Raw genomic sequence first — 27,027 nt, forward strand, 5'->3', positions numbered from 1 at the left:
TCCAAGCTCATCTACAACTGTTTTTCCCCTCATTCACATCATCAAGGCAGCAAATTGTGTCTATTTTGTTCACTGCTCTATCCTCATCACTTAAAACAGTGCCTAGCACATAATAGGTACTCCAAAGATTTGTTCAGTAAATGAAGTAGCAGCATGTTATTGGTTATTCAAGAAGAATATAAGCAAAGTAATCCAAGTTACAGTCTTTTTCTAAACGTGTTGGGTTTGTTGGGGCATATGGGCAATCGTGCTTTTTTTGTTGTTGTTATTAACTGGGACAGTCTGAGACCAGACAGGTGTATCATTTAAATGTCGCTGAATTGGCATATATCTTTCACTCAAAAACATTAAAAGATGGTAGTTCAGGATATTTTTTGTACTGCAGGTTGAGCTACATAAAATTTATACTTTATATATGCTTATATTCAGACATGGGCTATCATAACCTAACCTCATTCAATGTAACAAACAGAGCCAAAGTGGGTAAAACTCTGTGAGATGTGTTGTTAAATACTTTATTTATTTATTTATTTATTTATTTATTTATTTATTTATTTATTTATTTATTTTTTTGCATTTCAATGTCCCCATTATGATACTAACAGGAGAAAATACTTCATAGTCCCAGACTGAGGAATATGAGAAATAGTGTTTCTTTTATCATTATTTTAGGAATATTGTAAATCATATTACTGCTCAGTTTCTTTCTTTTCTTTGTTACAAAGAACTACTAAATAACGAAGCATGCAAGAAGTATATCATGCATGACTCAGTGATCCAATTCTGTGTACCTGGTATCTAAAAGAAAAAGCAAAGTAAACACAAAAAAGTGCACCTCTCCTGCAGGAAATATGCACAACTTCTAAAATGCATTCTGAGTGTTAAGCCCCCTTCCTGCTTCATTCTATTTATTCCATCATATTATTTTCTTAAAACCAATTTGATCCCCCCATTTACTTTTAATTTCATTTTACCAAATTACTTTTAGTGTGTTTTTTATGAAGAAATAATGAGATTACTTTGATTATTTTCCAATAGTTTAGTCAAGTTCCCAGAGATTTGCAAATGATCTACCATGCTAATGTAGAAAAAAATATACTCTATGGAGTTTTTGTTTTGTTGTTTTGTTTTGCAAATAAGATTCCTCAGACTTCAGGCAAGCTTTACTCTTTTAGACATACTAAATGATATTCTAATTGGAAGCCCACTTAAACTAGGGAAGATCAAGTGACAGAAGAAATGGCTTGTTCCCAAACGATCTGTACTACCCTAAGAAATTACCCCGAATAACAAGTCATTTGTCCCAACGTATAAGAACATTTCTGTTCACCCCTGGTTATCAATATGGGCTGTTAGTTGTACTATATGTATGGCTCAGTGATCTAATACTGTGTACCTGATGTTTAAAAGCAAACGCAAAGTAATCCAAAAAAGAACCTTTCCTACAGGAAACACACACAACTTCTAAAATGCATTCTGAATGATAACCTCCCTTCTTGCTTCATGTTATTTATTTCACCATCCTATTTTTTTAAAACCAATTTGATCCTCCCATTTAATTTTGATTTCATTTTGCCATATTACCCCAGAGGTTCTCCACAAATAGGAAAGAACATTGTTAGTACTTCTAGGTTTCAGTGGAGGGATCAAGGCTTAAGCAGAAAAATAGGTGAATCAGATGGAGTGGCCATATCCCCTCATGTATACCAGCCCGCTGGCTTTCACAAGGATGGTTTTGTCTCATTTCTCCTGTGGCATTTAGACTGACATTGGAGAATGACTGACCCCGAAAAATTCATCTCTTAATCTCTCAAAGGCTTTGGTGTAGTGGAGGCAGCAAACTTGACCAGACTTCAAATAGCTTATAAAAATAACTGAAAGTGCCTCTCCGCCCTAAAACCAGGAAATAAAACGTCATCATGACACTTCAAACCACAGTTGATATATCATGTTGTTCAGTGCCTGGGAGCTTTAAATGATCCAAGTTCCTGCCAATCTTCCCCTTTTCATGAAAACTGGTGATTTTAGGAGTGCAATAAAAGTAATTTTGCTTAGAGGAATGTTTGCTTCTCTTTTTGTTGTGCTGGAGTGATCCATTGGAGAAACCCTGATGAGATCCAGCAGTGATGACTCCAACCCCATAACAGGGCTCGACTTGTCAGTAACCTGTTAGGTTGGTTGGTGGAAAAGAGCTGAACTGGGCTCTAACTTTAAAAGGAGCAGAGTACCTCGAGCAGTCTAGACAGTGGCACAATACAAACTTTCAGCCACGCTTAGCTGTTAACCTGGCGAGCATACCATTCTACATAGCATTACCAGAATGCCTTTCTAGATCATTTCAAAGTATTATTTCTAAAGCTTCAGGATAGAGATCACTACGTGTGGAATCAATTGTATTTTAAATGAGATATTTAGATTCTCTGAGACACAGGGAGAAGTTAACTACCAATGAATTGCAGTTTTCAAGGATTTACACTGCCCAGAGTCAGACACTTCTCCTGACTCTCTCTTCACCCTTTACCCCCCAACAATCCACTCAGCTAGATAGCACTTTGGAAACTACAACCTTTCCTTTTCTAATTTCTGTGTTTCCCAAGATGCTGCCGGAATGAAATGGACGGCGGGTGCTTATCAGACAGATTAAATGAATGTGAAAGAGTGATAATAGTGAAATAAGGATCACAGAAGAGAGAAGAGAGAGCCTCAGAAAAAGAAAAATGAAATTGTCACCTTGGTCATCTTAATGAAATGAGGGTTGAAAATGGGGAAAAGGCAGATACAACAATAAAGAAAAAGATAGACTAGGAAAAAAGGAACAAGAGAGAACAAGAACTCCAAAAAGGGTAGATTAATTGCATTCTTATCTTCTTTTAGAGTCCAGAAGTAAGTCTTGTCACACCTACTCATCTATGTCGCATGTCATCACACACCATCCTTTCCCACCCCTTTTTAGGGCAAAGCTATCAGGGTCAGCAAGTTAGCATAACAACACTAACCCCCACTTTTCCCTGTGATTCTTTTTATTCTGCTCTTTTTCTTTTCTATTTTTACCCAGAAAGATAAATCTTATCTATATCATGCCAGTAGACTGCAGAATGTAGTCTGTCTGGAGAGAATTCTCTCAGTAAATTAATATTGTAATAATATTCACCTCTCATTTCATCAAAGTTCTTTTTAGGAACAAGGAATTGCCAATAGTAAGGTGTATTCTCCATAATTTAAGGGCTAAAACTCGTTTTAGGTGAACTTTAATGGTGAATATGTTTGTCAAAAGGATTAGTGTCTGTCCTTAGGAGAAGAGTTATATTGATCTAGCATATTTGATCTAGACTATATTTATAACAAAATCGCAAATAAGATTTACATGTCACAGGTGCTGTTCTCAACATTTTACATGTATTAATTCATTCATTCCTTACAACAATTCTATAATTAGTAATATAATTACTATATATTATTATATAGTAATATATAGTAATATAATATAATTCTATATTACTATCCCCAGTAGGAAACTATGGCATCCCCAAGATCCCACAACCTATAACTGGCATACCCTGGACCCATAACCAAGGAATCTGGCTCTAGAGCTTGGACTCTTCACTACTCCATTATACTCAAATAAACATTTGTTGGATGAATAAACAGGTAAATTCAAGAATGAAGGGTCATTAAAGTCAGTAATTTTTTAGATCTATTTCTTGATGTGCATTTTGTTAAAATAGCAGCATCTGTGTATGTGAGTTTTATTAAAGTCTAGAGAACCATCTAGACATTAATAAAACTCACATACACAGATGCTGCTAAAAAAAAACCAGAAACATCTCTATACCTGTGTGTGTGAGTGAGTGTATTGTGTGTGTGTGTGTGTGTGTGTGGTTGTTTAATACTGGAAAGTTAGTACACGAGTTTTTGAAGTAATTTGATTTTTATAAAATCAGCAATATCTTTCAAAGACTCTTCTAGTAAATTGGGACTAAAAGGGGGTTAGCAACCATATGACAACTTAGAAGAAAATTCAGAGCTAGCAATTTTAGAAACTCCAGAAAGCAAACATAACATGTGGATTGGAAACAATTTCTTTCTTTTATTTTGGTAACTGGTTGATAGTTTTTAGACATAAAACTCAGTCTTTCTTTTCTTTCTTTCTCTCTCTCTCTCTCTATCTCTCTTTCACTCTCCTTTCTCTCTCTCTCTCTCTCTCTCTCTCTCTCTCTTTTCTCTCCTCCCTCCATCCATATCTTTCTCTCTCTTTTTCTTCCTTTCTTTCTTTCATCTTCCCAGAGAAAGAGGGATGATATATAAGCTTGAATAGTATTGAGTGAAGAATCATGCATGATGCTGGTGAATGTGTGCCTTGTTAGACGATTTCATGTATGTCGAGGACTGCTCTACCTGAGTTCATAAACCATTTGCAGAAGAAATCTGATAGTATGTTTCACTGGAATCATAGAATTATTTGACTTACATAAGGCAGCACTACCATGTGACAGGTATGTTTTTGACCAATAAAACTGATGGATTTGATATTTTGCAAAGTTGAGAAGTCAATTGGACTTCTTTGTTTCTAATTAGTAGTGCTTTTCAAGTTGAGAATGGGGTGGATTTCTTTTTTAAAAAATATGATGTATGTGTTTGATTACAACCCATTGTCTATGTAGAATGGGATCGTACCCTGATAGGGTAGCACAAATTGCATATGACAGTATGCTCTGTTAAGTTTCAATTTAGTCACTGGGACTGTGAAGTTGCTAGGGTGGACATCCTGGGATATTTAACCCATATATTGCTGCAAAGCATTATCTTTGTAGTTTTTTGCTGGTGCAGTTATTTTTGTAGGATCTAGGAGCATGATCTATCACGGATGGTTCCATCTTGTTATATTTGACCCTTGCTCCAACCTTTCTACATTATGACATCAGAAAGATTGTTTTCTTTTCAGGGTTTTGTCATCTATAAATTTACTGAACTTGCCTTCTCCAAGTTATAGAGACATATATCAAATAAGAAAGAGCTAAGGGCAGAACTGTGTAGTCCTCCAGCAATAACAAGCAAAAGCTACAACCTGTTGAGAAATTGATAAACTAAACAACGAATTTTTGACTGATATAATCATCTTAAATGTGACTATTTTGAATGCCAACTAGGAGATTAGTAAGTATAAAGGACGTAGTAGAGACAACTGAAAGCATTAAGATATGTTATATTAAAGTGAGATGAGAGCATATTATTTTGGAAGAAAATAAAACTTCAAATTGAACATCAATACATCTAAAAGGAATTATATTAAACCATCTTTGTAAAGTATCACATCTTTTATGGTACATACATAACAAAGAGCAGGAACTCAGTAAACAGTTGACTGAGTAAAAATAATAAAAGGAAAGCTATCCTCCTTGAAATCAATTTGTTAGTAAGCTGAAATAGGCATTCTGTAAAATGTGCCTAGATGCTTGCTTTTTTTGCATAATGTTTTACTTATGAACTCCTCTTATTATGTCATTCTCACACACACAATCTTTTAGTGGCTTTCTGCTTCCTACTCAATCCCTTTGCCTGGACTCGGAGGCCATCTACAATTTGACCTGCACCTGCTTATCCAGTCTCCATGCCCACGAACATACTTCTTCCTTTATCGTTAAGACAGTTTTCTCACTGTCCCCACAAACGCACCACATACCCATTCTCATTGTTTGATTCAAGGTCTCCAGGCCTAATGCTCTCCACTTTCCTAGAAACTCATCCAAATCTTCCCCATTCTTCAAGACCCAGCTCAAATCCCACCCTCTCCATAGCAAGTTTTCTTTATAGCTCCAGTCTTCATGTGTCTCTCTCTCTTCTGTGAAATTATTCAATTATTTATTCAATGAATATTTGATGGTTAGTGTTCAGCATTGTGCCAGCATCAGTTATAAAAGACAGTTTCCTGGCTTTGTAGTCAGACTGTCTGGATTTGACTTTTTACAATGTGATGTACTAGTTCTTTGATATTGGACAGTTTCTTAACCTCCTTGTCCCTCTATTTCCTCATTTTTAAAATGGGGGTAATAATAATACCTACCTCACTAAGTGCTTGTTATTTTTAAAGGAGATAATCACTTAAAGTTTAAGGCAGTGTTTTATTTAGGAAAATGTTTAATGAAATGATTGTTATTCTTGTTTTGTCATATATTGCAATTGAGAGTAATGGGTGCCCTGGTAGAGCACAGGGTGTTATGAAAGTGCAGGAAAGGCACATAACCTAACCTTAGAGATTGGAACAGGCTTCCTAGAGGAAGTGATTCCTAAGCCAAGGCCTAAAGGATGAGTAAAACACCTACAGCACTCAACTGTCTGTATTCCAACTGTACGCTCAGCTTTACAGCTGACAGCATTCTTTCATAAGTTTCCAAGGAATGTTTTCCATGGAATTGGACTTTGTGAGCCCCTTCCTATCCATAGCACTGCACACACAATTCCTTCCCCCCAAAAAACGCGCCCCATGCCCACCTAGCTCTCTTGGGAAATTTTAAAAATAAGATAGAGGCTTTCACCATGGAATTATGAATTATCAATGTGCATAAAATATAGAAATAAAAGGTAACCTATCAAATCAATAATTTTACATCAAAACTGAAATTTCTCTGATGGCTAAAACCCAATCTTATCCAGTGACTGAAAGTCATAGTTTCTTCTTGGATCATTTTATTTTTACCACGGTCTCAGTGATTCTTGTAAATCTGCAGGCTTCTCAGTGCCCACAGACAACCTGTTACACAGAGCGTGTCCTCCACAATATGCTCGGCTACCCAAGTTATTTTATTTTATTTTTTTTATTTTTTTTAAACTATTTTTTTAATTTATTTATTTATTTATTAGTTTCAGGTGTACAAAACAAGGTAATACTTAGACGTTCATCATTTATATCCCTCATACTGTGAACCCCCCTCCCCCCATCCACTATCCCTCCGACCTCACACTGAACCATCACATTATATATATAAAATTATAGTTGGCATTCATTAATGTTTAGCTTCTGATGTACAATGCCATGATCAGGTATCCACAGTATCCCTGAGGTGGTCTCCCAAATAGGACGCATGTCCATCGGATACCCAACAAAATCTTTACAACATTATAGAATACCTTCTCCAAATTAATTTTCAAAAAAAAAACAACCCTGAGGCCATCTTGTGGTTACCAGCTGCTTCCAAATCCCTTCACCTTTCCCCTTATCCCCACCCCTCCCACACACCCATCTAACCACTCTCGGTTTTTTCTCTGCGTCCCCAAAACTGTCTCTGATTAGTTCATTCACATAGTCTTTTCTTTAGATCCCAAGTTATTTTAGAATCTGCTCATTATCACCTCCTGAGGGAAAAAGAAACAAACGGCATGCCCATGTCTTTGGCATGTGCCATCTTAATTATTTCACTCCCTTCTTTCTCATCCTATTATCATATATACTTTCTTCCTACTATTGTTCTATGTATCTCAATCTGTCTCCAACCTAGCCTGCTTCTTTCTCTTACTCAGATGGATTGATTGTAAGCTAGGTGAGGAAGGGCCATGAAGGGCAGTGGCATCCAACCCCACAGGCTGGGTGTGCCCACTTAATTCCAGTGAACACCATCCTCACAGTGCACAGTGTAAACGTTCTCCTGGAGCTGAGCAGTGCGGCAGCCCTGGGACTCCATATGAGAGTTCTTTTGTATGTACGTGTTTAGTGTGTCCATGGCAGTCAATCAACAAATATTGGATATTTAATTGATTATTAATTGTTTGAAAGGACAAGGTCATGTTTTATGTTTCGATAATCATAGAAAATTTTCCATACGCTTTTCATCTCTTGTATTTGAATATTTCTCTTCTAATAATCAATGATCATATTTGTAACCAGAATAAATATTAGCCAAGTATTAAAATGTCTAAGCAAATCTACTTGTTGATGACCTAGATATTTATGTAAAATTTCTACTCTTAATTAATAAATGTATTTGTATCTGTCTCCTTACTAAATCCATTAGGTTAAATAAGATTTGAACATGAAGAACACAACTTTACCAGATTTTTATTGTTACTTGTAACACTTCAGAAAATATTCTTTGGGTATTTATAAAACAATGACTAAGACAAACCCCCTTTAAATATATCTCATTTTAGAATAGACAATTCAACCACTATGTCTTGGACCAACACCAAAACAGATAATTCTGATAAAATATACTACTGCTTGGTAGTTTCTTTCTTTTGGCTGATTTCATGATATACAGTATTTTCTCTAAAACTGACTAAAAGAAGCTTTCTCTCTGAGTTTCAAAGAGGAAGCAGAATGCAATAATCACATAAAATTCAGAAATTAAACATTTCAATTAAGTGACCTCAGTTAGAGTTCACAGGTCCACATTATAAAAGATACTCACTATCAATAATTTTATAAAAAAGCGATTGCTATAATAACCCTCCAATTGGAATCAATTGAAATGCACAAGTGCTTTTAGGTTACCTTTTTGAACTCATCTGATTTGTGGCACAGATAAGAGTCAATGATGATGCACTAATTAATTTATGCACAATTTCTTGGCAAGTTAAGGAATATGGCAAAGTAAACAGTTGGCTATTTCAGGCTACCTGAAGTGCAGTAAGCACTTTAAACCCTTTGTTCAAATCTGAGGGCGTTATTGGTACTTGAGGAATGTTTCAGCTGCTTCAGTCTTCCTTGAGACTGGTGTCCTAAGTCAGAGCCTCTCTGACTGTCCATCTCGCTATAAACTTTGGTGCCTGTTTATGTCTCCTAACCTAGACTATTCGCAGGGCTGTGGCCTGATGGATGCTTCCTACAAGTGAATTTTAAGTGTCCTACTCTGATCAAGAGATCAACTTGCTCTTCCCAGTGTTGCTCCACCCTGGACTGACTGCTGAGTGTGCATGTGTGTGTACACAGACACATGTCATTTTGTTTGTGGGTTTGTGATTATTGTCATGAATTGAAGAGAAAAGAACAGAGCTAAGCTGTATCATTTGCTTCATATATGTACTTCCTGTAAGGTACTTCCTCACTTTATTTTTTTTAAACTTCGCAACATATGAACAGAAAGTATACTGGGCCAATTAAAGCAAATGTAAAGAATATACATAGAAAACAAATGAGATAGAGAGGCCACCTAAGTTACGAGTATGCAAGGTTACACATATCAAAGGGTGGAGCCAGAATTCACGCACAAGATTTCATACCCCTCTTCAGAAGAGTGTCTTTCAAAGTCTTCTACTTATAGCAGAATCTCCTCAGGCACGTGTTTAAAACGCACACATTCCCTGCCTCATGGAAACCTAGGGATAGGTCCCAGAAACACTACCCTACTGTGTCCAAAAACTTGAAGAAGTAATAGACTTTAAATGATCAAGAAATACTAGAATAATGGATCTGAAAACCCAAATGACTTTTCCACTTGAAGCGTAGTTTTATGGAAAGGGTCAGGCACCTGAAAATAAAGTTTTATAGTGACAAATGTCTTTTCAGGGATGATTATGGCTTTATGCAAAGTCGATGCCAATAAATCTTTTCTACAAAGCTCAAGTCTCAGTCCAGGCTGGCAGTACATCATTTTCCCTGGCACCATAGTTCCAAAAGGGAAGCCAGTGAGGACAATATTATGAATGTTGCTTTCCTGGCACTAGCTATCTAAAGATTAGTTGCACTGGCATAACTTTTCTCTCATGACCTGTTTTTAAATTAAGAATTTAAAAAAATAGTCATTCGTCTTTGTAGAAAATTATAAAGACTGGAAATAGGGAAATAAACCAGAGTCTAAGACACCCTAAGAGAAATCAGCATTCTATGCATTAAATGAGCAGGCTTTTTGTTTGTTTGTTTTATGAATCAAGTGAAGGTACACCATGTTAACATTCAATGAACTACCAAAAGAAAAGAATGTTAACTTACAAAGAGGATCTTATTAACCTACTAGTTAGTACTAATTTAGGTTATTATTAAGAATTTCTGAAATGTTTTTTTAAAGAGAGATGACCTGATTTTTCATTTTCTCACAATTTCACCTGAAATCTTGTTTCAAATAGGCCTATTATTTTTTTTTAAAAGCATACAATTTCCAGAATCTCAATGTATGTTGTTTTGGGAATACATTCACCATTAAGAAAACAGTGCTTCTGCAAAGGCACTCAGTTTTCAAAAAAGTAAATGTCAAGTGTGAAAACAGCTGGTAGCAAAGAGAGGCGTCAGAATGCCAAGTAATAGCTGACCAGAAGAGCAGCTAATATCAGCAAGAAATGAAGGGAGGAAGGAAGCTGGTCCATAGATGACAGAAAAGAAAGAATAGGGTTGATGTCAAATGTAACTAATTTGGGAAGGAGGGGAGAGTCTGGTTTCAAGATTGATTCAGCCCTTTTGAAAAAACTCGTGAAATGTACATAATCATATCAGGTCTTGCATGAGTTAGGCACACGAACATAAGAGGTAAAGGAGGTTGGTTTATTAATGCTAACTGGAGCCAGATAAAGAATGATCTAATTTGGACACTTCTCTAATTCTCTGATTATGGATGCACAGGATTGAGTGAAAATATAAGCAGTTTTTCACCTTTCAACAAATAATCTTTCAAAATATATAGCAGGGTAATTTTATCTCAAGCTGACAAGTTGGGAGTGTATGAGAAGGAGAGACATCCTTCTTCCTTGGCTCACCTGGGAGGTTTTCTGGCTGGCCTTATCCAGTCAGAATGGGAAGGGCAGGCAGCAAGCTACCAAACACAGAATGCATTAGTCAATGTCGATTAGAGGCTTTATTCAAAAAGAGATGATAACAAGGATGGAAACACTCCGAGAGCGGGGAGGCCTGCCTGGTCATACCAATTCTGCCACACAGGCACAGAGACAGTGAATGAGTCAAAGATGAAAACGTAAATCAAGCCTGTCAGTCTCACTCATTCACCTGGCCACCTTGAATACTGGTAATTATCATAGGTCCTCTTTATTTTCTTTTTGGGGTAGCTTTCCTTATTTCTGTTGATTGGATACTGTCTATCAGAGACACTGTGGGGAAACAGGGAACAAAGCAACTCCTGTAGCGTGTATTTAAAAGATGAAAACTTCCTATAATTCAGATTCTATTTAAAGAATCAGTTTATAGCCCCCACTATCATCAAGGCAAAGCTGTGAGATTTTAGTTTCCCCTAAGAACCAGTCTGCCCTTTTGCTATTTTGTTTAACCCTCAGTGCCACTAGTGATGCTCCTTTTAATAAAATGTTCTCTGAACAGGATGCTAGAGAAGGGGGACATCATGAGATCTTCCATAGGACCTGATGATGGTCTCTGGCCCTGCTGGCAGAAGTCAAAACTTGACCCAGGAGTACAGTGTCCCGAGCAGGAAACCACACTTGTCAAAGGACCAGCCACTAACGATTCATCCAGATTTGCTCTTGGCACCACAAGATTCCTCTTCTGGGCTTATTTTGTGAGCAGGACAGCCCAGAGAGCCTGATCTTTTCTGTGGAAAATCCGCTGTTGGCATTTTCTTCAAGGCTAATTGGCAATTGATTAATCTTCTTTCATTCAGGCAATTGTTCATTACTAAGAAATTTCCTGCTGAACTAATGTGACCACATTAATATTTTAATATTTAGACCCGGTACCTGTCCACTAGGTTTACCCTCTTGAAAATTATATCGTATAATTTTTACACAATAAATTACAATTTATGAATCTAAGCAAAACTGATGAAAAGTCTGTAATGGATTAAACCCATCTCTTGGAATGACCCACACTTTCAGGTTTCTAAAAAATTTTACTGATTTACCTGATTTTCAAAAGAATGAAGTTATTCAGTATATGTCATTGTTGTATTTTCCAGTTTATTCAACAATATTTTAAGCACTTATTGTTATGATTTTCCATTCTGATAACAATTCAGTATAGTTGGCATGATGCCATGTCAATTCTCAAATTGGAAACCAGTCACAATAAATGTTAAATATTATTTTTGATTAATTAATTTGAATATTTGCTTCTATTTAGTATAAAACTGAATTAAAATATGCTTATAAAAGGTAAGAGAGAATGAAAAACTGAAATAGTTAATGAATGCATGCATGAAAGTCAATATTACCATTTTCCCAAAAGAAACAAATACATAAAATATATTTTAATATATTTTATCATGGCCTTTAGAATCAAACTGACCTCACTAGCTGTGCTGAGTACTAACAGTGTGTTCCCCAGGCCCTTTTAAATCCTCAATTTTTCTCATCTGGATAGGAAAAAGTATCATCTTCTAGAGTTTGTGGAGATTAATAACACTTGTAAAGGAGTTAGCACAATGCTTAATACATAATGATAACAATAATTTGTAGTTATTGCACGTTATGTTGATACTTACATTTTTATTGTTCAAAGTAGATAATCTCAGAAACAAAATTGTTGTGCTATTGGAATTTGTGAAAAGCCAAATAATTAATTAAGAGCCAAACCTCTTTCACGGGTTAGTTTGAGTTGAGGAATAGTATACCCTGGACACCAAGAGACAATCAAAATAAGTTTGTGGGGAAATAAGCTGCTTAAGATAATAGAATCGAACTTCAGACTTATCTGTCCCCAAGCAAACTCCTCTCTTTCCCTACACTCATACCTCACATATGCTCTGTCCATGGTTTTCCCTACTTCACTCCATAGTAAACTCGTCTTTCCAGGTATCCAAACTGAAAACATCAGAGTTATCCTTCATCCCTTTCTTTTCTCTTTTAACATCTACATCCAATCCATCTACAAATCCTGATGGCTCTCATTTCAAAATAGTTGACAACTTAACTCCACAGCTTTTGCTATCCCACCCTGGTTTAATCTGAAACATTAAAAAAACCCCTCACTTTGATTGCATTTCTATAAATATAAATACATATCAAAATATCCGTTACTACTTTTTATAGTTTCCACTTTATGGTTTGAACATTACGTTCAAAAAAATTATTTATAGGTATTTTAAAATTTAAAAAAATCAAAGAATACTAAGTATTTTGTGGAATAGTCTCTGCTCTTCATAAATAATGCAGTTAAAACTTACCACAAAATTTTTACTCAAATGAATCATAGTGTAAAAATGTAGTAATTGTAAACCTCTAAATTATCATTTAATGATCAGAATTTAATTTGTCAAGACAAGCTGTATTGCATTAAACTAGTTTTTCTTCCGTCATTATCTGTGGGATAACTCTGTACTTTCTTAGCATCATTTGTATAACTTTTTTGTTTCGTTGCTTGCTTTTCTTCTGTTGGGGAATTATTGGGACCATGAAAATGAAGAACCAAAGAGAAGGAAGAAGACATGTGTCATTTGGCTTTTCACAATGATCTTCACTAACCCGTGTTTTCATGAGCACCAGATTCGCCAAGTTTTCAAAGAGGAACAGCAAGTGTTTGATGATGCATGAAGTTTGGATTTAATTTTCACTTTGAGACACATGGATACTATTCCCTGAAAAAACATGGGCATACTGGAGATGTTCAAGCGCTCTTTCTCCAGAAGCTACCAACTGCCCAAATGCCGATAAGGCTCTGGTGGCTCTGAGGGCTGTCACAGCAAAGATGTGAGAAACCAGCTGCCTCCTCCATTCATCCTTTGAGATCAGACAAAGGTGTTGCTGGACTTTTCCTGCCACCACATCCTCAGAGCAGCAACTTACACACAGAATTTGCTCTTATAGAAAAATGATTCAAGTGACATGAGGCAAAATAGCAGCAGCAAAGAAAGAGAACTGGGCCTGCTATTTCTTGAGCACTTTCCATGTACCCAGGACTATTTCAATCACATCTAATATATTATTTCATTTCATCTCTAGAATATAAACAAGCAGACAGTTGTGGGCCATCCCTAGAGTTAGGGATGTACCTTCAAGGAGAGATACTCACACTCTTCAGAGCAGTTCAAAACCACCTTGCAAACAAATGTCAAAAGCAAAAAAAAAAAAAAACAAGGAAGTTCTTTATTGATAAATCATAGCAGCCCGTTTAATAAACATTGAGTCCAAGATACTCTACAGGTAAGCCCAGGAGGTAGTAATAATCTTGTCTTCGATATCACTAAAATTGTTCCTTGAATCATCCTTAAGTATTTATGCATCAGATAATTCAAATGGAATTAATTTCTTCCATAATTCTTATATTATTTAACATTTCTCCTTCTCAGTTTCTTACATACATATTTGGATTTTTTTTTTTAATGAAGAAAAATATTTTTCTGGGTAACTTCCCCCGCTATCATGACCAACATTTGATTGTTGGTTTTTTTCAGAACTGAAACAATGGTGTACCAGCAGATGTTTCTAATTCAGAATGTCTTATATTCTTTCCAGGAAAGGAAAAAATTTAAACATAAGTAGCTGTTTTTTATCACTAGATCAATTGGTGTAAGGAAAACATCACCCCTTACTAATTATCTCTGTTTCACATTTCCTTCTTCATTCTGAAAATTTTCTCAGTTCAGTCTTGAAGTGGGATCTACTAATAAAGAGGTCAGGTCGTGGCTGTTGCCTGATCCTTCTTCCTAGGACCAAAGTAGACTAAACCACAAGCTTCAACTGAAATAAGAAATCTAAAATGTAGGCCTGATATATTGTGTTGGACACTTGTTGCTTCTGGCAGCCTGTGATCACCTTTTTGTTCTGTCTCCCTGATTGTGTTTCAGGTAACCACCCAGCACTCCTGTAAGCAGATCATGTGCTTCTGGAAAATAGCTCTGTGACTGACACATGTGGCTCCGGTCTAAACTAATTAGCATTAGCTAATTATGACTGGTTCTAATTTAGCACAACTGGAATGCTGCCTAAGACTTCAAATCAAAGGTTAAGAATGGGACAAATACAGTGTATTAATGTGAAAGCATGTGGCCTGAGAGCTGCTGGCAGCACTTTTAGAACAACCAAGGAGAATCTTTGGAGATTGGAGCTGAGATTTGGGGGGTTTATTACACAGCATTATCACAATAAAAACTTAGCTAATACACTAGAGAAGGTAACAGATTAGGTTTCAGATACTTGAGGTATATCCTCCTGACTTGCATTCGTATTATTATATTACCAGCAAAAAGTAAGATAAGATATACCAAGGCAGGATGATGACATTTTTAATACTAGAAGAAACAAGTTCCCTTTGTGCTAAGGTTGCTAAACTTGACCAATTTGAACCTGGTACCAGTGGCCATTTTCCCTGCCACAATGTGGAGCCTGTTACAGAAGGAAGCTAAGCCCAGAGTGATGAAAGGCAGGCAGAGTTAGAGAGAGAGAATGGGAAAGAGAGCAAAAAACAAAAAGACAAAAGCATAAAAGTGCACGAGTGCAAGAGAAAGCATATGTGAGCAAATCAAAAAAGAAAGAGGAATGAATTAGGAGTCTTAGTTTCATATAGATGAAAATTCAACTTTTACAGACTCACATTTGAGGTTACATTGACTCTGTAGCCTGCATTTTTCAAATATGAACTAAAGACATAGAAATGTTATGTTTATTTTTTCAGCAGTTAATCAGTGCTGGACACTGTTAGATGCTGTCATTAAACATCTATAAAGCCATGTAGACCCTAAGACATTGCTAAAGTGAAAAAAGTATAACATGTAAAAGAAAATACAGTGTTATGTGTAAAAGCTGTTATATAGAGAAATACACCAAGTGCTTTGGGAATACAAAAGAGTTAGTTACTTACTAACTCTGTAAGTAAATGGAGATGGGCAAGTAGACAGGAAAATATTTCACATAAGATGTAGCTAAATACCAAAGGATAAAGGATAAGTCTGATAAATAAATGATTTACCTGGTAGATAAATTATGAATGAGGACAAGAGGAAGGTTTGTACTGGTACCAGAGACTTTAAATTCATGTAAATTGGATTCTTTTAGTAACCTTATTACAACATTCTGCATGCTTACACAGGGAAATAAAAACTTGCATTCAAATGTCTGCTAGGACTATACCTCACAAAACTTGAGTTTTGCAATCTTTTCTTTTTAAAGCTTTAAATTATGCTAAACATTCTTGAGAGAGGAGGTGAGCAAGATGGCTTGATGTATGGGTCTGTGATATTAGACTTGCTCTAAAAGAAAGCATGAGCCAAAAGAGATTACACTACCAACTACACGGAATCATTTGAATGGCAACTGAGTGACCCCCACACCTCTTTCTTATTTCCAGATACTTCCTCAATTTGTCTAAAATGCTTTATTTCCTTTCATCACCTTGCATGAAATGAATCTCATTAGAGATTCATTTGAACGAGCAAATTCATTTTACAAAGTGAAAAAGAAGATAAAATGTGAAGAGAGTGAAAGAGCGAGCTGGGGTATAGTCATTCACATCTTACTTTAAACAGTGTGCTTCCTCTCTGCCATGCCTCACAGTGTGTAAGAAACAAGTTCAGGTGCAGACAGCAGGGTTGTGGAGTGCTCAGAACTATGGCTTACAGCCAGAGAGATCTGGTTTGAATCTTGCTTCCTACCACTTTACCTTGATAAACTTGAAAACAACATTTAATGTTTGTGATGTCTCCGCATCCTCATCTGTAAGATGAGAGAAACATGTTTACTTACTGTCATTACAGAAAGTACATACACGGACTAGCACAGTGTCCAGAGGGCGGGTTAAGCAACCCATAAATGATAGCTATTAGTATTTGGGTGGAGAAAAAGAGGTAATTTTGTAGCAAGACCAATAAAATCCTCGGTGAATGGAAAATGTATCATCATGTTTTCAGTTTTTGGTGATAAAAAGATCACATGCAGTGCATTAGTATTATGTCAACATTTGGTCTCTCCTGATGATTCTTTTTAGATTTTTTTTTTACTGACTACACCTTCTCTTATGACTGGTCCTTACAGGGACAAGCACCTTAAAGAGGTGCTTACGTGTGCTTAGTTCATCTTAAACTAAGGTGAATATTTCAAAATTCTGTATCCTGGCCTACTTTGCAAAGACATATTTTACAAGATTCTGTTTTGAAGGCAGTTTATGGCTGATACTTAAAAGATTCCTCCTCTTAAAATACAGGCATGTTGAGTACAAACTGAGCCAGAAATGTTATTTTTTTTTTATGCTTATCATCAGCGTATTAACTAACATTCCCTAGCTGTTCAATTCGAAAAGACAGCGGGTCCTATCCATGTTGTAAGTGTGCTAGACTCTTCCACAGGGCAGTGTGCTAAAAGACAAACTCGGGATTTTCTTCAGATTTCTTCAAACTGGGGAGACCAAACTCAAAGCCACACCCTTGAAGAGTGATTGAGTGAAATTACATTCCAATCGCTTGTTTTTCCCCAAAAATCTGGCTAATGATGTTAATTGACAGAAGCGACTGTATTTTCTGATCAGATACATAAACTATAAACTTCAAGGCATGTTTTCTCTTGCCAATGGTTGCCACGATAGTAAAATAATTACCACCTTAACAGCATTCAACTCAGTTTTAAACACTGAGGATTTCTCCCACAAAGCCTGCCAGAGGGGATATAAGTGTCAGGCCACGAGGCAGTTTAATCAAACTACTCTGCCTTTCACCCTGACTGTATATCAGTATAAATGCCCACACTCTCTGGAGTATTCCAACTCCAAAAGGCACAGGATTTGTGTTTTTTTCTCTTCTTTTTTAGTTTTCAGTGCAAGTGGTGTCCTCTTTGGAGACTGTTTATGGGACTCGTGACTCCACAGTTTTAAAGTCAATATTTATCTTCTGAATATAAAATTTTCAAACGTTGTTTTGTGCCTTTGATAGGACTGGTCTCTGCAGTGCAATACTGAAGTCTTTTGGTTCCCCAAGCTCTCTCTTGCCTGCAGGTTGAGCTGCTGGAAACCCTCTACCAGACTGCTGCTCCTCAGCGACTTTCACATGTCTAACTCCCGCCACCATCCATCCAGGTCTCAGTTCCATTAGCACTTCCTCCAGGCAACCTTCCCTAAGGCCTTAATTCTGAGTCAGGTGGCCGAGGTTCCACTACACTCCTCACATTACATTTCAATTGCCTCTTTACTCAGTTGAATTCTCCACTGGACTGTTTTCTGAGATCAGAGATGCTGTTTTCTTTATAGTGTCTTTAGCAGCAGGAAAGAATAGAGTTTCTCTTCAGTGAACATTTGTTGTGGTATATTTTAATTTTTGTTCATGGTTATTCTTTTCCTTCCTGTCCGATGGTCAGTACCTGCTCCTCTCACTCATTAACTTTGGTTAACTTTCATGGTCATGTTGTTTGCTTTAACCAATAGGATGTGAACAGATATGTCATCCAGCACATCTGGGCAGGAGTTTTAAACACACTTGTATGGTTCAATGCTCCTCCTCTTCTTCCCGCTTTCCACAGTCAGAAAAACACGTATCAAATAGTGGCTACTCCTCAGACTTGTTTCAAAGAGAGAAGACACACAATGCAAGCTGAGCCCTAAAGAGCCCAACCCGGCCCACTAACATGAGTGACACATGACTATTTGTTGTTGTAAATTACAGAGATTTGAGGATTGTTTGTCACCACAATTAAAGCTGATTAATAAAAAAAATTGATACCTAAAAGCAAGGCACTACTGTAACAACAATGACAATAAACTAAAATATATGGTATTTTTTTACCATGCCTGTTATGAGCCTTGATGTTAAAGGAGGCTGGAAAAATAAAAACCTATACAATTTTCACCTATGCAATGGTGAAAATTTTGGTAAAACTGTCAACTGAGGTAACTTGAAAGGCAGAAAATACACCTATAAACGTTTGACTTTGGCAGAGAATTTTCAAGACAGAATGTTGGTAGGCCAAAATTTCTTATTAGGCATTTAAAAAAAAAAAGATTAGCTCAGAAAATAATCGGCCTTTTTTCAAATAACAATAGAAAGAAAAATGAGAATCCAGCAATCTAGAGACATGTTTGAAAAGTGCAACAGTTTCTCTTCTTCAGCCAGTAAACTATTTGCAAATTAAGACAAAGCTTCAGTGCAAAGACCAAGTCAAAGGTATGGCTAGTTGTTTTACAGTTGTGTGCACATTTTCTAATAATTCTAATTATTTTAGGGGATTCAAAACACAGAAATTTAGCAACTTGAGCAAATTCTGAATATGAAAGTACCATGATAACATGTACTCAATTTAAAGGATAATTTTAAAGAAATTTTGAAATAATGGAGAGAAAGAATAAGTTATATTATCTATCATCGTTAGAAGCCCATTATAAAAATCAGAAGACAAGAACAGTCAAAATTAATATTGTAATTATAAAGTACCTATAAAATAATTTTGCAAAAATATTATAAAGTGCCTATAAAATGTTTATGTCATGATTCATAATATAAACAGTTCATAGTTTCATACTATTAAGTAAAGTATACCAAATTAATAATAACAATAAGGACAGGGAAGCGGAGGGTTGGGAGTAAAGACCTCTGATTCCTTTCAAGTGATTCCCTAGTAAATCATTTCACTTGTACAAAATGGCTCATGGTACAGAGACCATAGATTTGGCCCAATGGAAACCTAAAGAGTGCAAATTATCTGTAATTAAGCCTAGAGGAGTATCTTCAAATTATGGATCTAGCTATTGGCAGAATGCAAAAACAGGAAAGAAACATATCAAAGAAACCAATGTTTTTGAAAGACCTGTAATGCCAAACTTGCCATCAGTCTTAAATTCAAAGAAGTTGTGATTGTTTGAACAATAAAACTACCCTCGAGCCCTCAACTGTCTATGGGCATCTGAAGAAGCTGTTCAGCAGCCAAAGAAGGCAATTTCTCCCAAAGAGGATATTGGAAAAGGAAGGACCTCCCAGAAGGTGAAGTCAAAAGTAATCAAGAACATTAGACTATGAAACTACCTGCAGGAAACAGAAGTGAAGTTGATTAAGCAAAATTTCCTACACTCAGGTTAGTAGACCTTACTAATTAGTAGTAAGACTTACTAATATTAGACTTAGTTAATAGACTTAGTTAGTAGACTTACTACTATTGCTCAATGGGACTTCTACTTACTTAGTTAGTAGACTTACTAATATTGCTCAATGGGATTTCAGAATGTTGTGAATCGGTGAATGTTGGGATATCTCCTTCCTAAATGAGTGTCTTTACTGTAGGTGATTTTTAATGGGTATGTGGGGTGCAAATTACTAGTCTTTTAGTTCATAGGACTTTGGCTTAAGAAGAGCTACATTTGGCCATGATGTATAATCAAGATCCTAGACTTCAAGCTAGATGTCTTGATTGAAAGAGACCTTGGAGTGTCTTTAAGATGGAGTGATTCATTTTGTTTACAGAAAGGAGGTGAACATTTGTAAACAAGAAGGCAGGCTGTGGTGAATTCCATTATTTCACAAATATTCATTTCCTTTTATACATTTGCTATGCTTCTCTGTGAACACTATCTACTTTCCTTGAACTTTGACCTAAGTCATATTACTTTCTTTGGCTAGTAGAATTTCTCAGTAAAAGTTTGAAGTGTGCACGCATGTTTTGCATGTTTTGGCACCAATTCTCTTGATTTTTTTCCTCCAAAATGAGAACAGCATCCTCAAGATACTGGCTTACTCCTTCAGCCTAGGTAATGGAATAAAAAAATTACATGTGGATACAAGGTATGGCTCAACCAAACTCAGGTAAACCCAGAAGAGCCACCACCCTCGTGAACTTGAGCTACTGACACGTTATAACCCACAGAGATATTGGGGTTGAGAAGGAAGAATTGTCTATAAAAATGATTGGTTTATATAGGATATAGGAACACCATGTAAGGATTTGAATATACATAACTAAATGAGCTGTTAATCGGAATTATTTGTAGGTGGATATTTACAGAGATACTAGTTGAGTTGCTTGGTCGTTTGGATACTTGGACAGTAGTTTTAACCTAAAGTCAAAAGAAGTGACTCTAGATTCAGTGGGATAGCGGGATTTTTGATGGAGTATTCAGGTATCTTACATTTCCTGTAAAAAAGAAAACTAATCAAGAAATATCTATAGACCCAAAAATCTAAAAGAAATTCCAGTATATATTAGAAGATAGGTCAGTATTTCCAAGGATGCTGATATTTAAAGAGCCTGGGATTTTTTTTTTTTAAAGAGAATTCCAAAGTTGAATGCTTGGCACATTGATTATTTAATGTTGTAAATGTATGTCAACTTGAGTAATAAGAATATGTACCTGGAATGGGACTCAATTATATACTGTTTATTCTCTTAATTTTCCTCATTCTATAGTTAAGACTACTTTTTTGGTAGGGAAAAAAGACAAGGTTTACTTAGAAAAATGTTTTGAATGGCATCCATGTGTCACTGAGAGAAGAACTGGATTGATGAATGTTGTGGCAAAATCCAAGGGAATTATGAGTTCAGAAGTTAATTAGAAGCTCCACATGCAGAAGGAATTGTCTAAATAGCCTTACTTAGGAAAGTCTATCGTCTGACTACAAGGTTGACTAACCCCATTATTCATATTTCTAAATGTTGTTGAAATTGTGAGAATTAACATCATCAGCGTCATTTTTAAATTCTAGAAAGACATGGTCAGAAGAACTGGTCCCATCTCATGGATTACTAGTTTTCTGAACTTTTAAATATTTCATCATATTCATAAAAATAATAGAAAGGAAAAGATATTAACTTATATATGCCCACAATGTCTTTCTTAAAGGAGAATTAATGTATGAATAATTCATGAATCCATTCATTGAATAAGGAGTTAAGTACCCCCACAGGCCAGTTTTTGATTGACTGAAATGGGGTATAAAAGGACTATCTACTTCAGGAAGTTGTAATTTAACAGATGTATCAAGAATCATACTTAGCAATGTAAGTAATAAATTCATGGTGGTAAATGACTTTGTTAAAAAGAATGGTTCAGGAAATAAATTCTTTGGACATTAGAGACAGATAAAATAAATGGAGGACTAGATGGGATTATTTACAATTTCATAAAGGAATTTCACTTAAGAGGAGTTTGATCTTACAGTGGGTGAGATTTGTATAGGTGAGTTCTAAGAGCAAGCACGAAAGTGTAGGCATAGGAAGCAATAAAGGATAATATCTTAAGGAGACTAAGTTACCGAGAGGCACAGGGCTGAAGGAAATATAAGTCATGTGCTATATTTATACTTGAAAAGCTCTGCATGCTTCACAGACAGTAATGTTGCAAGTGGAGACTAGGGCTCGCACAAGTAGGATGAGGGTAAACGTGTCTGTCAGAGTCATAGGGCTTTCAGCTTCTTTGGCACTTTTTGCTAGCTCAGTGGGCACCGAAGTCAGCTAAGAGAAAAGTGTTGCTAGGACATAAGAACTTACCCTGACTTGAAGAGTTTAAGTAAGTTCTGGTTGAGAAGTGCCAGTCTGTGAAATCCCCATTGTATTCATGAAAATAACAAGGCAGCACTCATGAACATACATTGTCCATGTCTTCAGTGAATTGTTGCTGTCTGGAATGTTTTGTATTTGAATGGGTAATGAGTATATAGATGGTAGTATTATTTGGTTTCAGAAAGCACAATCAAAAGATTCCCTATACCAAATGATTTCAAGTTTTTTGATCGTGGTCCACAGTAAGACACACATTTTTAATCACAACCCAATACATACATTCATAACTTCATATATATATACACATATATATATGTATATATATGTGTGTATATATATACATATATATATGTATATATATACATATATATATGTGTGTGTATATATATATATATATATATATATATATGTATCATACAAATTGTTACCCAACAACACATACTTTATGTTTACCTGGCTAACAGTAGACTGTGTTTACCATTTACAGTAGCTGTGGTGTCAGAGGCTATACATTTCCTTTAGTGTCCTTGCTTTTCTCTCCACTTTTTATAGGAACTTCTCAAACATGATTTGAGACTTGTACTTCTCTTAACTGTAATCCCCTGATATTATACGGAGCTCTAGTGATGCGGTGGTAAGGTGCGGGGAAAGAATTATATAGTCCTGTGATTAGGTCTCAGTCTTTTAGTGAGCCTCCATTGGGGATTTCCATTCCCCCAGGTCAGTTAAGCTTTAGTAAAATCCCAGTCATTTAGACTCTGGTAAAATGGTTGTCCCTGGGTGTAGACCTTGTTAAGAACATTGGGTGACAATGACGTGTCAATATAAGTTCGTTGATGTAATAAATGTACTCCTCTGGTACAGGATCTTGATCGTGAGGGATACTGTGTATTTGAGGGCAAGGATTAGACAGGGAATCTCTGTATCTTTTGCTAAACATTGTTGGGAACCTAAAAGTGCTCTATATAATAGAGTCTATTAAAAATGTTTTTTAAATAATAAAGGAAACAAACCATGCAAATGGTTACAACAGGGAGAAAAAATAAATTAGGATGCAAGAGACAGAAATAGAAGCTGAATTTCTTTGAATATTTCTTGTTATATAAAGCTCACTTTGGAATCATGTAAATATTTTACATAATTATAAGACAAAAATAAAGTTGGAAGGGGAATCAATCCCAGTTAAGATGATTTCCAGATATGAAGTTATGAGAATTTGGACTAGGGAGATGACAGTATATACAAATTCAAAAAACAGTCTAATGAATGATTAAGAGATGAGTGAGTGAACTGGTAAAGGAAATGAAAAAGGAAAATCCAATGATACTGAGGTTTTGAATTGGTCCAAACGGGAACATTGTGGTGACAGTGATGGAAAGAAGCTAATTGAGAGGAGGTGTTGAGTTGAAAGCTAATGAAGATGTGTTTCTAGACCTACTGAGTTAGTAGAATATCGAAAGGAAATATTCTATGCCCAGTTTCAGTTTTATGCCAGTATGCATAAAATTACATTAAAGTGAGACATTAGCACTCACAACATTAAACCTTAAGCAGTATTTCCCAAAATGTGTTTTATTAAATGAGATGCTGTATTAGAAGAATCTGAGACCAAATAAATTTGGAAACTGTTTACTTATAATGCGTATTAAAATAATGAACACTCAAAATAATCCTTAAGCAAAATATTCCAAACTATGGTAAACCCTTGACATACTTTATATCACAGTGCACTTGGAAGATATTGGATGTGACACATCAAGAATAGATTTAATAGCTTAAGCCAGAACACAGTCAATCAAAAATGGAAAAGAAAATTGAGAGTGAAGGTCAAGGTGTTAAGAACTGAATTATGATAGAGAAGAGTCAAGAAGGGACTGTCTGACAAATGGAAGAGGATCATGGAAGTTCAGTGTTACAGAAGGTGACAAAAGCCAACCATGAAATGGGTTTCAGAAGAACAAGATGGCCATGTGCTGCAGAAATGTTAAGAAGACCGAAGTCAAAAAGAAAGAGGCCTGGAAAATGTTTTTGGATTTAGTAAAATGTCAATAGTCACCCTTGAAAAGAGTTTGAATGGAATGGTTTAAAGTAAAATGTATTACACAGGCTAAAGAAGAAGTAGATTGCAAGGGAAATGAAAACTATGGACAATTAATATCAATTGGCTCTGTAAAGGTGAAAATCTTATTGAAAAATGAAAACATACAAATGGCCAATAGACATATCATCACTAATCATCAGAGAAATGCAAATAAAAACCACAGTGAGATATCACCTTACACTAGTTAGAATGGCTATCATCAACAAAACAAATAATAACAAGTGTTGGAGAGGCTGTGGTCTAAAAGGAACCTTCATACACTGTTGGTGGGAATGCAGACTGGTGCAGCCGTTATGGAAGGCAGTGTGGAGGTTCCTCAAAAAACGAAGAATAAAATTACCGTATGACCCAGCAATCCCTCTCCTGGGTATCTACCCAAAAAATCTGCAAACATTTATCCATAAAGATATATGTGCTCCAATGTTCCTTGTAGCTTTATTTACAGTGGCCAAGACAAGGAAACAACCAATGTGTCCTTTGATAGATGAATGGATAAAGAAGTTGTGGTATATACACAATGGAATACTATTCTGCCATAAGAAAAGATGAAATAGTGCCATTTGCGACAACATGGATGGATCATGAGATTATTATGCTGAGCGAAATAAGTCAGACAGAAAAAGTAGAGAACCATATGATTTCACTGATATGTGGAATATAAAACTGAAAACAACAAAAGAACAAGACAAACAAATGAAGAAACAAAAACTCATGGACACAGACAATAGTTTAGTGGTTACCAGAGGGTAAGGGGATTGGGGGGTGATAGATGAGGGTAAAGGGGATCCAATATATGGTTATGGAAACAGAACTGACTTTGGGTGGTGAACACACTATGTGATATATAGATGATGTATTACAGAATTGTACCTGAAACCTAGGTAACTTTACTAACAATTGTAACCCCAATAAACTAATAAAAAAGAAAAAAAAAAGAAAAATGAATAATACCTCCATGTGCTCTTTATGTTAGTTGAAAAAATATCAATAGTGGAAGAAATCTGTGTATATGCTAGGACTGATGAGAATATGCCAATGGAGGCCATTAAGAATGGGAATAATATATCTGAGGAGTAAGAAACATTTTTAGCATCTATCTAACCCCATAAAAATAGCCCTCCCCACTCTTCATCATGTATAGCATGGCAGGATAGAAGTCTAGAAGAAAACCAAGTATTATTGGCCTAAGAATTTAGAGAACTGAGTTTAGGATTACCTGAGCAGCTAAAAATCTAAGGGGAAATCCCAAAAAAGGAAGGACTACTGAATAAGAAACCCGGAAATCTGCATATAAACTCACCTCAAATTGTTGGTTGGCTGCCTTGACTAGAGACTGTGCCAGTGAGAATCTAAGATGCCTACCAGAAGGTCACAGCAGGAGAAGGCTCCAAGAGCTAAGCAGAGATGTTAGCCGCTGCCCACAATATGTGAGATGCCTTTGGAGTTAAAATTTAGCCAAATTAGAAGACCTTGGTAAACACCTTGGGCTTTCCGTGAAATTAGGAATAAAGACTACATCACAGAAACTAAAACATAGATCTACCCTAACAAAGTAAAAATCAAGTTTCCCCACATTGGAAGTGATCTGTCTATATTTAACTGTCTGCTAGAACAAAATCAACACTTTTCAGAGGACGATCCAGAAACTCTGCAATGCATTACTCACAGCATAACAATTAAAAACATGAATAGATATGGGAAAATGTGACTTATAATCAGTAGACAGAGATCAACAAAGGACTTAGGTGTTAGAGTTGGCAGAGAAAGACTTTAAAGTAACTGATAAACATGTTTAAAAGTCTGCAAGAAAAGATGGATATAATAATATATAAAGAAGTTAGTAATGGGGTATAAAGATTGGAAAAACAGTAATGAAACTGCCTTTATTCACAGAGAACATGATTCTGCATGATTCTCCAAAAATCTGTTAGTGCTAAGTGAATTTAGCAAGGTTGTAGGATATAAAGTCAGTATTTCTATATTGTTTCAACAAACAATTGGAAAACAGCACAAACTCAGTCAGAAAACAAACTGATAGAAAATAACATTTAAAAATAAATATTCTATAATAGTGTCAAAAAAACATTGAATACCTAAGAATAAATTTAAGAAAAGACATAAAAAATGTCTACTTCAAAAATCACAAAACTGCAGAAAAGAATTAAGAAAGACCTAAATAAATAGAGGAATACACCATGCACATTGTTGCCAGGCAATATTGTAAAGATGTCATTCGACCTAAAAGTGATCTATGTCTAACTCATAATGGTGTTAGGGTTTTTTTTTTGTTTTGTTTTCTTTTTTTTCTTTGTGTGTGTGTGTGTGTGTGTGTGTGTGTGTGTGTGTGTGCGTGTGTGTTTGGTGAAAATTGACAGCCTCACATAAAATGGTATACGGAAATACACAAAGGACCTAGAATAGCCAAAATAATCTAGAAAAACAAAACAAGTTGAAGGACTTAGACTACCTATTTTAAGACTTATTATGGAACTACAGTAATAAAAGCAGTGTGCTATTGGCATAGGAAAAGGTACATAGGTGGACTGAACAGAATAGGGAACCTAGAAATAAACTTCCCCATATATTCAGCCAATTGACTGAGATGTTAGAAATTCAATGGGGAAAAGAAAATATTA

The 27,027-nt window shown here is 35.8% G+C and overlaps 1 protein-coding gene across 4 annotated transcripts in view; it reads left to right on the plus strand.

The window, feature by feature from the left end:
• The window catches only part of EIF3E (eukaryotic translation initiation factor 3 subunit E), a 231,524-nt gene that overhangs the window by 99,598 nt on the left and 104,899 nt on the right, over positions 1-27,027 (plus strand). The gene's annotated exons all lie outside the window — the stretch shown is intronic.

Source organism: Rhinolophus hipposideros (genome assembly GCF_964194185.1).
Source record: "Rhinolophus hipposideros genome assembly, chromosome: 13".
Taxonomy (NCBI): domain Eukaryota; kingdom Metazoa; phylum Chordata; class Mammalia; order Chiroptera; family Rhinolophidae; genus Rhinolophus; species Rhinolophus hipposideros.